We start from the raw sequence: 16,485 nt of genomic DNA on the forward strand, positions 1-16,485 counted from the left end.
TGCATTAGCAGCACTACAGTGGCGCAGCTGTATCGGTGAAGCGAAGAAATCCTTGTGGAGGTCTGGCTCCCAATTCAACAGGGCAGCAAATTCTGCCCTCAGGCACGTCCATTCTGCCCTAGCAAACTCAATGGGATAATGCTGCTGTAACTGAGAGCATAATAATCTGGCCCCAATAATTTAAAACCTGTCCCCATGGTATTTTTATTGGACTGTACAGCATGAAATGCCAAAAAGTCCTATGTTGAGTTAAAGACTGACAGGCCCAAAATTGGACATACCCTAAAATATAACTTCAGTATTAATGTCCTCATGATCTTTATCACATCCTCTCCAACATACTGTCACACAGACACGATCCCAACTTCTCAGCTGGGCAAACGTCCCCCAAACACAAAGAAGGTTGATGCAGATAATTGGATGTATGGCAGGAATTACATAAAAGGCTGCAAATATTAGGCATTTTTGAACGGCAGGGAAGGGTGGGTAAGTGAGGTATTTATGATTATGAGAGAGTGAAAAGGGATTGGTCCTTTTTACACAGTCCCATAATATAAGCACAAAGGATACTTGATTAAAATTCATAAGGGGTACGTTTAAATAGAAAGAAATACACACACTATATAAGCAGCCTATGGTGTTAACTTCCCTGGGAGAAGGTGCTCACAGAGTCATACACGGTACTTGAATTTAAAAGGGGAGGGACTGGATAATTTTAGAATATCTATAGTTATAACTTGCTAAAATAGGATGAATCCTATCCTATCCTTCTGGACATAATGAAGGAGTACGGAAGGAGTTTCCTTCTGCATCCCTCCTTTCTGGACAACACTGTACAATTGTTCAGGTGCTTTGTTATCATCATTATTAATTTTCACATTTCTCTGGTGCATCAAGAACTGGCCACTGGCTATGGCTCTACATCAGATGTGATCAACTAATGGTCTGATCTGGTAGGAAAATGTTATATATTTCTGGTTTGAAGTTGCATAAACACAAATACAGACTGTGCCACCCCCATTTTTTAATGCAGGGAGGGTACTGAAATATATACCAATCCTATGGTGTAAAATGAACACACTTGTGAAAAACAAAGGTGATCAGTCTCAGCTGAGCCCTGCCATTCTTGAGAGTACACCGGACTCTCGCTAGAACGCGCGTCTATATAATACGAATTTGGATATAACGTGGTCACGGCCATGGATCCCAAATTTAAGTACAGTACATTTTTTTTGAGTTTTAAGTGACCTTGGTGTTCGTTACCTTATCATTCATGCAAGATGGAGGAAAGACACATATACTGTATCACAGTCTGACGTGGAATTCGACTTCAAGGGATTTACAGAGGAGGAAGTTGGAAGAACAGACATGGAGTGGTTGCAGGAGCTGTCCCAGCAACTGTCCGGGCTCGGGGTAACTGTTCTGCCACAAAATATCGAGTCCTGGAGCCATGGAAGAAGAGGAGGAAGATGAAGAGGACGTCGTTCCAACGTCAACTGCGACCGTAGCCGGCTTAGAGACTGCTTTGAGGTAGTTTGAGACGCAAGATGTTGAACCTATACAAATTATGCAGCTACGTAATCTTTTGCAGTTTGCTAAGCGGAAGCAGCACAGCAGCAAGAAGCAAAAGCAACTCACCGACTTTTTTAAGAAAAACTAGACAAGTTTATTGTAATATCTATTTTAAATCTCTAATAAAGCAACACTTTTTTTCTCGTTTATTGTTTCCTTCAAGTAGGAGTTTGTTTTCTATACTTTATGGATGTGAAGGTAATTAGCGCTACAAAAATTTGTATATACATATTTATATATACAGTGTATATAAATTTCTCTATGGCATTCCATACGCGAAGACGGAAGTTCTTGGCACCTGAAAGTGGACAATCAAAACAAAGCTCACAAAGCATTTAACCGAATTCATTAAAATCGCTTCCATTTCATAACGCAATTTTGTGGTGAGTACTGTATCTTGTAGACTCATTTTTTGTGACAGTTTCAAGTTTTGATGCTATCGTTAGCCCGCTATAACCTGCAAATACACAACTACATATACCTGTACTGAAATTTCGGTCCCAAAAATATAATTTCATTTTAACGCAGTCCCCTCTATAATGCGGTACTTGGCATGGATCCCAAATCCCGCGTTCTAGCGAGGGTCCGGTGTATTTGGTTGAGCAGTTGTGACTGGATCCCCAGGATACAACCTGGAACTGGGGTACCACTGTGCCCCCTTAACTCTCCAGCCTGGGCTGTCTCTCATAATGCTTTGATAGTGACAAGCAGCAAACCCCTACGGGCTCTGTTATCACTCAGTACAACGGCATGAGGAGCCCACCTCACACCCAGCTGAATTGCATGAATGCTCCCTGAGCCACTCACAAATCAGATAGAGAAAGGCACTAGCAAATCTCTCAAGCCCCCAGCCTTGCACCCCAGAACTATACCATCTTGCCCTGGTGAGAAGCCTGACCAATGTAAGTCCATTACCCAGTCTACCCCACCCTCCATGTGGAGAGGACACACACTCGCCTTTGTAACCTGAGCTGAGATTTCCCAAGTGCTTCAACCAAAACACACCGTTTTAGATAAAATATAAAACAAGTTTATTAACTACAGAAAGCTAGATTTTAAGTGATTAGAAGTGGTAAGCACAAACAATCAGAGATAGTTACCAAAAAAATAAAGGGTAAGCACGCAGTCTAAATCCTAGAGCTTATTAGATTGAGCAATATTTGGATCAAGCAGTTTTTCTCAACTCACTGGATGTTACAGGTAGGTTACAGTCCTTAATATGCAGGGTTTCCCTTTAAGCCTGGGCAACCAGTCTCCTTAGTTCAGATCTTTGTCTTCCCAGAGTTCTTGTGGCTTCCAGTGTAGGTGGGGGAAGAGAAAGGTGCCCTCATGATGCCATTGTTCCTTATTTTATACTCTTAGTCCATGTCCCTGGAAAGACACTAGCACAAGCATGCCTGGTGCGCCTTGCTGAGTCACAGGGTTGAGCAATCACCATTGGTGTGCTTCTCTTAGGCCCTGTCTACACTGGCAAGTTTCTGCACAGTAAAGCAGCTTTCTGCGCTGTAGCTCCTGAGGTGTACACACTGCCAAGCCACTTAGTGCGCAGAAACTGCGCAGTTGTAGTAGCACAGTAAAAAAACGACCCCGACGAGAGGCATACAGCTTTCTGCACCGGGGCTACAGCGCCATGGTGCCAGTGTAGACACCCTGGTCGATTATAGCACAGTGATTGGCCTCCGGGAGGTGTCCCACAACGCCTCTCACCTCTCTGGTCATCAGTTTGAACTCTACTCCCCTGCCCTCAGGTTACCAACTATCAGCCTGACCCCAGAAATTCCTTTGGAATATTGAAAATCCTCTTCCTGTTTGCTCAGTGATGCATTCAGTGGTCTCAGCGCATCTTTCCAGGTGGCCATGCCTGCTCTACGCACCAGGCGATCCCCCGCTTGGAGCAATGCCGAGCTGCTGGACCTCATCAGCATTTGGGGAAAGGAGGCTGTCCAGTCCCAGCTGCGCTCCAGCCATAGGAATTATGATACCTATGGAGAGATTTCATGATGCTTGACAGAAAGGGGCCATGACCGTGACATGCTGCAGTGCAGGGTCAAAGTGAAGGAGCTGTGGAACGCCTACCACAAGGCGCAGGAGGCAAACCACCGCTCCGGTGCTGCACCCACGAGCTGCCAGTTCTACAAAGAGCTGGACGCGATTCTTGGTGGCGACCACACCTCCACTGCAAAGACCACTGTGGATACTTCGGTGACTCGCGTGCCAGTTGAAAGTGGACCGAGCCAGGAGGAGGAAAACTTGGATGAGGATGTGGAGGGGGAGAGGGACCCAGAGGCAGAGGATGACTTGGAGGTCAGAGATGCATGCAGCCAGAATCTCTTTTCTACCCCAGAGGAGTCTAGCCAGTCACAGCAATCGGCTCTTGGCAAAGCGCAAACAGGAGAGGAGGCCCCTGGTAAGTGGATCTGATTTTGGGAATTGCTGAAGCGAGTTGTTGTGACCAGGAGGGTTGCAGGAAGCAGGCTTGTCTCCCACCGCATGCCTAGTTGAGCAGTGGAACAGGGTGTTGATTGACTCCCTCACTTCATGGGAATCTCCCTCAGAGATCTCCAGGAAACTCTCATGGAGATACTGGGCAATCCACTGCCACAGGTTCCTCGGCAGAGCTGCTTTGTTTTTTGCCCCATTAACTGTAACTTTCCCGCGCCACTGTGTCGTCAGAGAGTGGGGGTGGCGGAACCATTGCTGCACACGAGCAAGCCACACAGGGGCCAGGGCGGAAGCCGCAGGCTTGGAGAAGACCCTCCCTTAATTCCCTGCTCACCCTCAGCAGTGAGATATCTTCCATAATGATCACATCCTGTGGAAAGGGTGGGGACAGGAATGATCATCCCAGAGAGCCACGTGCCCAGTGTACAGCAGGGTCTGGGAAGAGTGATTTACCCTGTTCCAGTGGCTACTCACCATTTTGGGTGTCTTGTGGCTCATGTGTGCTTGCCTGGGGTCAGCCAGTTAGTGACAGGTGTGTGAGTACTGGCTGTGTTTTAAAGCAATAAAACAGTGTTGTCTGTGTTGCAAACAATACTGCTTCTGTAAAATGTTCACAGAGATGACCTTGGGAGCCCAGCCTCCTTCTTTGTTATCGGTAGCTGAACAGCTGCACAGAATTAGAAAGCGGCCAAGAAGAACTAAGGAGGACTTTCTCCTTGAGGTTATGATGCACTCCGCCGCCAAGAAACAGGAATTGAAGGAGTGTCGGAACAGCGAGAGGAGAGACCGAAAGGAGAATGCGGCACGCCAGAAAGAAGCCACGGAGTGGCTCTTTAAAGGTTATGAAGGACCAAGCAGCCATGCTTCAGGCAATACTAGCTCTTTAAACTGAGCAGCTCCGCGCCCGCCCTCCCCTGCAGCCGCTGTTGCAAAACTCTTTCCCATGCACCCCCCAGACACCACCAACACACTGTTATCAACCTCCTGGCTCCAGTCTGTACCCACAGCATTCCACTCCTCCCCACTCACAGTCCAGCACTGTGGAGTCCCAGTACCCACTGCACTCAACACCCATCCCTCTGCAGTTTGGCCCTGCTGAAGTACAGTACCCACTGCATTGTACTCCAAAGGAGAAGGTTGGATATGATCCCTGGACATACACAAATCTTTAGCCATTCTGGGACTCCTCCCCCTCCTGGGGCCTTCCCTTCCCCCATCCCGCTCCCTGCTGATGGTTTTTTTTGTTTGACTCTCTCCTCTGGTTGTTGTCTTTTAATAAAAGAATTGCGTTGGTTTGAAAGCAATCTTTATTCCATTAATTGAAAGCAAAAAGAGCCCTGCAAAGCAACAGACAATTATGTTAAACCCACATATTGCATCACGTGCACCAATCACCCCCTAGCATTACAAGCACTGCACTCCCAACAAATATTGGTGACTTTCAGCTTCAAATTGCTGCTTCAAGGCATCCCTGATCCTTATGGCCCTGCGCTGTGCCCCTCTAATAGCCTTGTTCTCTGGCTGTTCGAACTCAGCCGCCAGACGCTGAGTCTCTGTGGTCCAGCCCTGAGTGAAGCTTTCACACTTCTCTTCACAAATATTATGGAGCTACAGCATGAGGCTATAAGCATATGAATATTGTGATCGGCGAGGTCCAGTTTCCCATAGAGGCAGCGCTAGCAGGCTTTTAAACAGCTAAATGCACACTCCATAGTCATTCTGCACTTGCTCAGCCGGTTGTTGAACCGCTCCTTGCTGCTGTCAAGTATGGCTTCATAAGCCACGGCATTAAGGGGGAGGCGGGGTCTCCCAGGATCACAATGGGCATTTTGACTTCCCCTATGGTGATCTTCTGGTCCATGAAGAAAGTCCCTGCTTGCAGCTTCCTGAACAGGCCAGTGTTCCGAAAGATGCCTGTGTCATGCACCTTTCCCAACCAGCCCGTGTTAATGTCAGTGAAACGCCCACGGTGATCCACAAGCACCTGGAGAACCACTGAGAAATACCCCTTCTGATTAATGTACTCGGTGACTAAGTGGTCTGGTGCCAGAATTGGAACGTGCGTATCACCTATCACCCCTCCGCAGTTAGGGAAGCCCACTTGTGCAAAGCCATCTACAATGTCATGCACGTTGCCCAGAGTTACAGTCTTTCAGAGCAGGATGCAATTAATGGCCCTACACACTTCTGTCAACAGGAGTCCAACGGTAGACTTTCTGACTCCAAACTGATTAGTGACTGATCGGTAGCAAGCTGGAGTAGCCAGCTTCGACAGTGCAATCACCACACGCTTCTCCAGCGGCAGGGCAGCTCTCATTCTCATGTCCTTGCGCCGCAGGGCTGGGGCGAGCTCATCACACAGTCCCATGAATGTGGCTTTCCTTATCCAAAAGTTCTGTAGCCACTGCTCGTCATCCCAGACGTGCATGACAATGTGATCCCACCACTCAGTGCTTGTTTCCCGAGCCCAAACGCGGCATTCAACTGTGGTCAACACCTCCGTGAATGCCACAAGCTGCTAGTACGCGTGGCGAGATCAATGTCGCACTCCTCTTGCCTTTGTAGTTTAAGGGATAACTCCACTGCCACTCGTGACATGTTGATCAGAGCGAGCAGCATACTGAGGCAGCCCGAAGAGGCAGGTCGTGCAGTACACAAACCGTTGAAAGATGGCGCCAAATGCGGATGGAAGCACAGGGATTGCTGGGATGCGAAGCAATACATCACGGGTCACTGGGACAGGACCCAGGATGTCCCAATACTCCCTCCGCCTTCCCACAAGTCTTAAGGTAGAGGAGGAAGAGGTGTTCTGTGGGATAGCTGCCCAGAGTGCACCACTCTGAATACCGCTGCAAATGCCTCAAGTGTGAACACGCTATTGCGCAGGCAGCTGACAGTGTGAACACACAACAGCGGTTTCCCTTCAGCGCTCTCTGATCAGCACTGTAACTGCCAGCGCTGTAACTCTGCCAGTGTAGACATACCCTTACAAAATTTTAAATTCCTTGTTTAAAACTTCTCTGCTGATTAATGGTCGTTTAACACCCGCCTGGGTGTGGATCACCTCCTTTGTTGTCACTGGAGAACTAGCAATGGACGACTCCCAAATTTACAACATATTTCAACAATAACATACAGCAAAATCTCATAACTTTATATACACTAATGATATACATAATTTGACAGAACAATGGGTTTCAGCAGACCATGACCTTTCCTATGATATCTTGCATGGCATGCTTTGTATGAAATATCACAACCATCTATGAAGGATGAATAAGGGGGGTTACAGGGTGCTACTCTGAGTTATGGTGTGTCACATCAGTGCTGTCAGATGAAAACTGCCAGATTTCTGCAATGCAATTTGTGAGATCTCTGTAGAACTTCATAGACATTTTGCCAAGGATTTCAGATTCTGCCTGTTTCAGATTTATGAGCTGTGGCCAGATGCTGGGGAGTATGCAAATGTTCATTCCCTTTATTAATCACCAAGCAGATTTTTAAAACTGGCGAATGACCAAAAAAAGCTGTAGAAACTAAGAATCTCCTCCCATTTTTAACAGTTCAATTACAAAAACATTGCTTACCCAATTGTGACGATTTTGCCAGATCTGAGCCTGATATGATTTAAAACAGCAGTTAAAAATCCCTGGAAAAGATATAGGCTTTAAAATGTAAATCCCAAAGACCTTTAGCAAGACTGGCACTGCCGGATGCCAGTATAATGATAGCCTTATGTTTGCCTATGGGCTCTAGATGCTTTAGACTTGTAAAAGTCAGTTCGAGCATAAACTGATAATAAGGAAGAGGTTTTGTCATTTCCTGAGAAAGGTACTGTACAAAGGTGGGGATATGAGGCCGAATTCATCCTTCATGTAACTCCACTGAAATCAATGGCATTATATCCAGGATTTACTTGGTTCCCTGAGTTTGTTGCCAGCAGCCCTTAAGCAAATATGTACCATAAATTATTAGAAATAGGCACTTTGTGAAGTGCTGTGTTTAAAAATGACACATAAAGCTGGAATTTTCATCTACAGGATGGAAAAATATTCCAATATATCTGATTATATAAATCTTAGTCTCCCTTTAGGGGTTTATCGTCATTCTCACTAATGCTGGGTTGAGCAGGCCAAGGTTTACTTTTCCTCAGATCTTCCTTCCATTTTATCCAAGCCCCCAGAGTTCAAAAGGAGCAGGGTCTAGCCTTGGGCCCCGCACACCTCAGCGCTCCAGGCCCTGCCTGATGTGGTAGAAGTGGAAACTTGAAGGAGGATCTCACCTAAGGTTGCCATCCCTGAGGTACAAAAAAAAGGGACATCTGGGATGATCCTGAGGCCATAAAACTGGACCGCGCACGCTATGTAGTGAGCACCCTGAAGATTTCCCAGGACAGCTATCTCAAAAAAGGGATGATCCTGGGAAAACATGGATAGGTAGCGACCCTAATCACATCTTTCTTGAAAACAAATCATACTAGTAAAAAGTTTACAACTCTTTTCTTGGCAAAAATAGCACTACAACTGTAAACCAATATTAACACATCACTAAGGTTCAAAGGAACAAAGAGCTGGGATCCACTTCTGAAGCAGGCGGCTTGGGAGAAACTAAAAATACACATGTACACACCCTGCACACACAGACTTTGTCAGTTTAGTGTGTCTCCCAAAGAACCCTGGGCCTTGATCAAACCCTCTCCAGTCCTAGAGCCAGTGCTCTGCATGGTGGTGTGATCATGGTGCGTGCATTAGTTGGTGAGGAGAGGTAAAAATTTGCTTTGAAGGCCTATCCAAAAATGCTAAGGTTGGGCCATGTGTGTCATATAAAAGGTTCTGGTCTGGCCCCTTCTCTAATCCTCATCAGTTCTGCTAAGGGCTAGATTGTGATTTGAACAAACTCACCCAGCCAAGGGAGTAAAACTGCCATTATAGTCCAGCTTGGTTTCCCTGCACCTTATATGGGCATGAACAGGCCTGTACATCCACCTTACCTCCTCACTGGAGCAGGCAGCAGGAAGCGTGGGGGTGGGCTGAACCTTGGTTCCACCCTCCTCCCCCACTCAGTGGCCAGTGCACAGAGTCAGTGTAGCAGGGTGGGGTACTACAGTACATGCTGCTACTGGCCAACGGTAAATCACTATCCTCCCCCCCATCCCCCCCCCCCGGGTCAAGGAAGGAGCAGGAATGGAATTTGATCTCTGGTTTACGATGCCTTTGTTGGGTGGTGCGATTTATGCACAATCCCTCACTCTGGGTTGTGCCTAAAGTCAGGAATCTAGTCTGAAGTTATTTGCGTTTAAAATATGGTTTACTCCTCCCAGCTCAGCTCTTGTTATTTCATTCTGTGATTAAGTCATAGTCGTAGTATTTTGTGATAGCGAAACATTTGCATGGAAACAAACTGGAATATAACTTCAGTGCAAGGCCAAGGAGGAGTAGCCAGGCTGTGAGGATCATAGAAATGGAGGGTTAGAATTTAGGGACCCCAAGCTGTCATCTAGATCATGCCCCCACCCTGAAGCAGGATGAAAGCCTTTATTTAAACATGGGTGCTCCCAATACTAAGGGCAACTCAGACAAATACAAGGATATTTATTTCCCTGTTCTTTTTATCCAGATTTGTACTAGTGCACAAGTCCTCCTATTAAACACTTTTTACAAAAGTGTCTGGGACAAATTTAGGTGCTTAAATTTAGGCACCTGAGTTGACTTATCCATGGACTTAGATCTTTCACTTTAGGCAGCTAAGGGCCTGATCTTGCAAACACTGAAATACATGAGTGATTGTAGTCTTTTGCATAATGTCATTGCGTCAGCTATCAGGCTGTGTTTCAGTTCAACAGGACTGTTTGTGTAAGTAAATGTAGGTAGATTTTAAAAGGCTGCTGGTTATATTTTTAAACTAGAGAAAGGGTATTGCTGTTAGAAGAAAATGGGTATTAACATATGCAGCTGGAAGCTGAGTTGCTCTATGATTTGACCACACTGGGCCACTCAGAGTTTCCACAGGGCGGAGGTGAAGGCAGTGGTTTCTCTGAGGGGATTAGCAGAGTAGACTCAAGCATCTGGCCCAGATAGCAGTCTACGTTGTGTTTCCTTTCTTTAAACTTAAACTTGTGAAAGATCTAAAACCAAATTGAAAGGCTCCTTTCTAGCAGGACAGTGCTTGTTCCTGTGGGAAGAAGAGACCAACAGCACTTGCAGCATGAACAAAGAATCATTTGGTTTGGAACTTTTCACCTCTGCTATGTCATTTAATTCACTGCCTGGATAGGATCACCATTGATTTTGTTTTGCCTAAGGGGGAGCGTCCCAGAGCCCAGGCTCCAGCCCGAGCCTGAACATCTACACTGCAGTTTGCAATCCCAGCCCGCCAGCTGGCCTAGGCCAGCCACAGGTGTTTAATTGATGTGTAGACATATCCAGAGCTATGTGTCTAGTCTAGCTTTGAATATCTCCAGTCATGGTAATGCCAAAGCCTCTTTCACAACGTGTGGAATCTCAGGAAAGGTGGGAGCAAAAGAAAATTCTAAGGGGCCATTTTGGAGTGGACAGTTCTCTTTTGGGACTGGAGTTCTGCTTAAGGTGTTCTCACTGAAGAGATTTATCAAATTCTTGAATGGTCCAGCTACTTCTGCTCTACCCACCTAGTCTATTTAGGGGGAAGGTTTCTTCAGCCTATCAACATGATGAAATTAATGAAACCCTTGGTTCAGAAACTGTTGCAAGACTCTGTTCCCTTCTCTCAGGCCCTCCTAGCCCCTTTCCAAGCTTTGAGGATTTTTCATCTCTATTCCCCTCGCCTTTTGTTGTGGTGACCATCTTGGCCAAGCAAGCCAGGACGTTGCTCCAACTGGATCATATTAACACTACTCTTGAACTGGCCAGAAAGTTCACTGCTGTACAATGTTCACTCCCCTCAGGCAACCCCTATTGGGCTAAGAACTGAACCCAGAATTCCTCTGTGATAGTGAATTCTACTAACCCACAGGGCAGGTCTGGGAGAGTGTATTTAAACAAAATAGAAACTGTTGCAGGGAATATTGTTTGCAGAATTTCACAGCAGCTATCCCTACACAGCTTTGCCAAGTCAGTTCTCTACAAATTGCAGCACTGCTTTCATTCAGCTCCAGAATGGAACTTTCTAATTGTGCTAGGATATTTGGGGATGAGGACAGATGTAGGAGTAAGCTAAAACCATCACACATTTTTCACCATGTGATTCAACATTCCCTTGATGAAAAGCTACCATAGTGATGAATATAGAATGAGCAGCAGGATAGAAGAGAATAGCTAAGAAGTAAATACTGCTTGCCTTATCACATGCCTTGTCCCATTGATTTCAAGTGTATTTGGAAATTAATTTGGCACAGATCTTAAGATGGCATGTACTCAAAACAATCATCAGCAGCAAGATCAGTGTCTTTTGGGGAGTGAAAGTTTTACTTTTTGGATTTAAGATTGAGAGCCAAATAGATTATGAGGAAATACGTAGATGAATGAGCATTAAACAAATTAGTTACATCTTGTAAATTGGGATCAATTTATGTATGTTCTTGCAAACTACTGGAAAGCAGTACACGGTGAAAAGGTAAATACAAAAAATTTAAACATTTGAAAGGAAAAGTAAATACAACAGGTAGGTAAGAATATAGGACTAAATCTTGCTTGTCTGACTTAAGTGAGTAGTCCTTGTGACTTAAATGCAGCCCATAGTGTAAAACTGTGGAACAAATAGTGCTCAGAAATGAAACTATACACCCCTCACTTAGTTTCTTCCCCTTTCCGCACGAAAGGATCTAAAATTAAACGAGCAAATGCAAGCTCCTTCCCAGAAAATCAGTGACCAGGCACCTTCAAGAATTAATTACTGTTGTTTTTCTGACACATTGCTACACAGGAATCTTTAGATCTCTTAGATCCGTCCCTCAGTGGGGCAGAAATATTATGGTATAGAAATAGTTACTTTCAGCTTACAACAAACAAAAGATAGAATCTGTCACTTAGCACAAATCATTGCTCTTTCTGTTTTGTTTTGTTTTTAAATTATTGGAGTGATATAGCATTTACTTCCCCAGAAATGTTGGGAAATTTCTTTTTAGCAATGATCTTACATCTGGAGGTTGATTTATAACTGGGCCTGTGAGAACTCCCCACCTCCAAGGAAGCAGCCATCTTACTGTATGTCCTTCTCTGCCACTGCTGACCTTTATCCAGCTATGTTAGACACATTTCCTTCCTATTCCAAAGGATACAATCAGCTGTATGAAGAACAATACATGCTTAGACAACATGGAAGACATCTTAAAAGAACCCAAGACTCTTAGCTGTAAAGCTACAAGGACTGTGTTTATGCTAAATAAGCACAAACATATGCCTTAACTGTAAGCTCCTTGGAGCAGGGACAGAGACCTTATTCTCTCTGTGAGATTTGGTCCTGGGTCACTACTATCTTGCCCCTACAGAACAAATCCTTAACCTCAACCCAGCATCTCCTTCACTTTTACTTGGGAAGGGATATAATTATTTTTATTTGCCATATATTATTCAGTCATTAGCTATCTCTCTGGGTTGTAGAGAGTGTGGTCCTGATAAACAAGGGAGACAAAGCTGGAACTCAAACTCCCTGGAAGCCTTTGTGTTTTTAGTTTATTCATCTCTACCTCGATATAACGCGACCCGATATAACACAAATTCAGATATAACACAGTAAAGCAGTGCTCCGTTGGCGGGGCTGCGCACTCCGGTGGATCAAAGCAAGTTCAATATAACACAGTTTCACCTATAACACGGTAAGATTTTTTGGCTCCCGAGGACAGCGTTATATTGAGTGTGACAGACCCAGACCAGTGGGGTACAGGAGTCTGGTAGAGGGCAAATATACTGGTCACTGGATGAGTAGTTTTCTGTTCCCTGAGTGACCAGAGCAGGGGCTGCACTAGAGTAATCAGGAACCTGCTAGAACCAGTTAAGGCAGGCAGGCTAATTAGGACACCTGGAGCCAATTAAGAAGAAGCTGCTAGAATCAATTAAGGCAGGCTAATCAGGGCACCTGGGTTTTAAAAGGAGCTCACTTCAGTTTGTGGTGTGAGTGTGAGGAACTGGGAGCAAGAGGTGCAAGGAGCTGAGAGTGAGAGGGTGTGCTGCTGGAGGACTGAGGAGCACAAGCGTTATCAGACACCAGGAGGAAGGTCCTGTGGTGAGAATAAGGAAGGTGTTTGGAGGAGGCCATGGGGAAGTAGCCCAGGGAGTTGTAGCTGTCATGCAGCTGTTACAGGAGGCACTATAGACAGCTGCAGTCCACAGGGCCCTGGGCTGTGGAGTAGAGGGTGGGCCCGGGTTCCCCCCCAACCTCCCAATTGACCTGGACTGTGAGTTCTTCCAGAGGGGAAGGTCTCTGGGCTGTTCCCCAACCCACATAGTGAATCTCTGAGGCAAGAAAATCCGCCAATAAGCGCAGGACCCACCAAGATAGAGGAAGAACTTTGTAACATGACGTAGAGGTGTATTTGCTTTCTGTATATCATGACAAGTGATACTGAATATAGGAATGGAAGGCCCCATAGCCATTGTCATAGAAATCAAGACGGGAGACATTTTCTCTTACTCCTCGTGTTATCTTGTCTTGATGTCTCTCTATAAATTTGATCTTTTGAAGAAAATTTTTGCTGACTTAATTTGTGTTTATTTCTGTGGACACCGTTCACCAGCTTCATATACTGGAAAGCATTATGTTCAACTATGGAGCTATAGACAAACGTTTAATAATACAGGGATCATTTCATTCACAGCCAAAATGCAACTTTTGTGGGGTAGAGTGAGGTAGGTCTTTAAGAGAACACAACAACACTATCCAAAATAATGGGACTAGAAATAAACAAGAATTGTGAATTCAATTGAAGCTGCAGAAAGAATTTCAGGTGGGGAAAAAAGTTACTGCCTGAATTGGAATTTTGTTAGGATGCTCTTACTCTTGCAAGAAGTGTCCTAGGGTTTCTCACAGATGGTCAGGATGTTAGTTTATAGATGGTAGGTAAAATTTTCAAAGACCCTTCTTCAAAAGTGGCTAAGGCACTTAGGAGCTAAGGCACTTTCAAAAAAGGGACAAAGGCTTCTAAGTCACTTAAGTGTCTGTGAAAGTTTTACCCACTGGCTCTACACCAGGGGTAGTCAATTATTTTTTGTGAAGGTCCACATTTCTTGGTGAAGGTAGAGTCAAGGTCCAGACTCCACAGAAAACAAAAACCAACAATAATGAAAAATAGTAAATAAAGGTTTTGGGGGCCCTTCAAAAGCATCTGGTGGTCCAGATTTGGCCCGCAGTCCATCTATTGACTACTCCTGTTCTACACACATAACACTGCCTAGTATGGTACTGGGAGCTTAGTTTCACTACTGACTCAGAGGGAAAAGTGCCACCTATTGAATCACCAACAATAATTACTACAGCTTCCTGGATCTCCCATCTAGGTATGGACCAATGGCTCCCACATTTCTTGTGAGATCTGTAGAGAGCATAGCCCAAGATGACATAACTAAAAACACTTTTAAAAAGTCCCCTCTTCCCTTCACGCTTATTGCTTCAAAAGAGCAAGAAATGTTTCCCCATTACCACAGCAACAGCCTGCAACTTGAAATCATTTCCTCACTACAAAGAATTAAATCACTATCATTTAAAGTGCAGTGGAAATCTACACAGGGAAAAAATAGTACTCCAAAACAGAGAAGGCTTTAGAGTGTTAGGGGAAATGTTACACTTCAACCCTCAGTGAACAAATGTGACCCTTTCCTAATAAGGAATCTGAGGAATTTCCCTGGTTTCCTCAAGGACATCTGAGCCCTCTTTCATAGAAACAGCAGCTGCCAGCAAGGCAAACTGAAACCGAGTACCTCACCATAACATGTTCCCCTTTCTCTTAAAAAAAAAAAAAAAAAAAAAAGGATCAGCGAGTGAGTGTGCATGTTCATAGGAAAAAACCACATATGTGCACACACCCTTTCCAAATGTAATCTGACAAACTCAATCACGTATTTGTAACCGGAAAATAACCCTAATAACTACAACATATACAAGCAAACTACATAACCCTCACTAGCCTTTCACACTACCACTAGTTCTTAGAAAACACAGCAACGTGGATAAGACACGACGAGGTGGCACTCCCAGTGTGGTGGTGTGGCAAATAGGGCTAAGGTGATCCTTGGCTGCATAACCAGGGGAGCAGGGAGGTGATTTTCTCTCTGTATACGGCATTGGGGAGACCGCTACCAAAACGCTGCATACAGTTCTGGTGTCCACATGTTAAAAAGGAGGGTGAAAAACTGGAGATGGTGCAAAAAAGAGCCACAAAAATGATTTACAGCTGGAGAAAATGTCTTCCCTGGAGAGCCTTAAAGAGCTCAATCTATTTAGCGTATCAAAAAGACTGAGAGGTGACAATTACAGTGCGTGAGTAAATTAAAGGGGAGAAAATACTGAGTACTAAAGGGCTCTTTAATCTAGCGGAAAGAGGCATAACAAGAACCAATGGCTAGAAGCTGAAGCCAGTCAAGTTCAAATTAGGCACACGTGTTTAACAACGAGGATGATTAATTACTGGATCACACTATCAAGGAAAGTGGTGGATTCTCCATCTCTTGATGTCTTGATATCAAGACTGGATGTCTCTCTGGAAGTTATGGTTTAGCCAGGCAAGTTATTGAGCTCAATACAGCGGTAACTAGCTGAATTTTAATGACCTGTAATATACAGGACAGACTAGATGATGGTCCTTTCTGGTCTTAAACGTTAAGAATTAAACTCTCTGGATGGATACAAGGGCTCATTTTTAGCTTTGACATCAGTACAGCTTTAAGTGCTGCAGGCACAGTTTTGCACCTGCAAATAACTGTGTTACGCAGAACTGCAGGTGCGAATAACAGCTAGACATCTAGCTGTGAAGGAGCTTTTCCAAAATGCCTGAGGAATTTAGGAGCACAATTCCAATCGATTTAGATGCTTTTGCAAATCCCCCTTTATTTGGTTTGTGCACACAAACAGGTCTAATTGCTTGTGTCTGTTCCCACAATTCACTACAGCTGGCAGGATTTTTGGTAATTAGCTATGGCCACAATTGTTTGGGCCTGCAAAAAACACCCCACCGAACCAGGCCATCACAGAAAATCAGTCCCCCAAAGTCAATCCTTGTAATAAATAAAAGCCACAAGAATACTTTACACTTACATATCAGCCTTGCACCAAGGGCCATATGCCACAAGTGCTCTGAAATACCCAGGCACTATGTTTTAGGGGGGAAACAATGAACTACTTTAAATCTAATAATAAACTAAAAATAACACTTTACAATATATTTTTAGGATCAAAGCTGGGTATGTAGGTTGCAGAAGTGAACAGATCCCGCCAATCTAGAGATAACAGACACTGTCGCTGAGAAAGAAATTGGGGAGAGAGAAAAAACCACACGCCCATGCA

This window comes from Chrysemys picta, chromosome 2, assembly GCF_011386835.1.
Source record: "Chrysemys picta bellii isolate R12L10 chromosome 2, ASM1138683v2, whole genome shotgun sequence".
NCBI classification, from domain to species: Eukaryota; Metazoa; Chordata; order Testudines; family Emydidae; genus Chrysemys; species Chrysemys picta.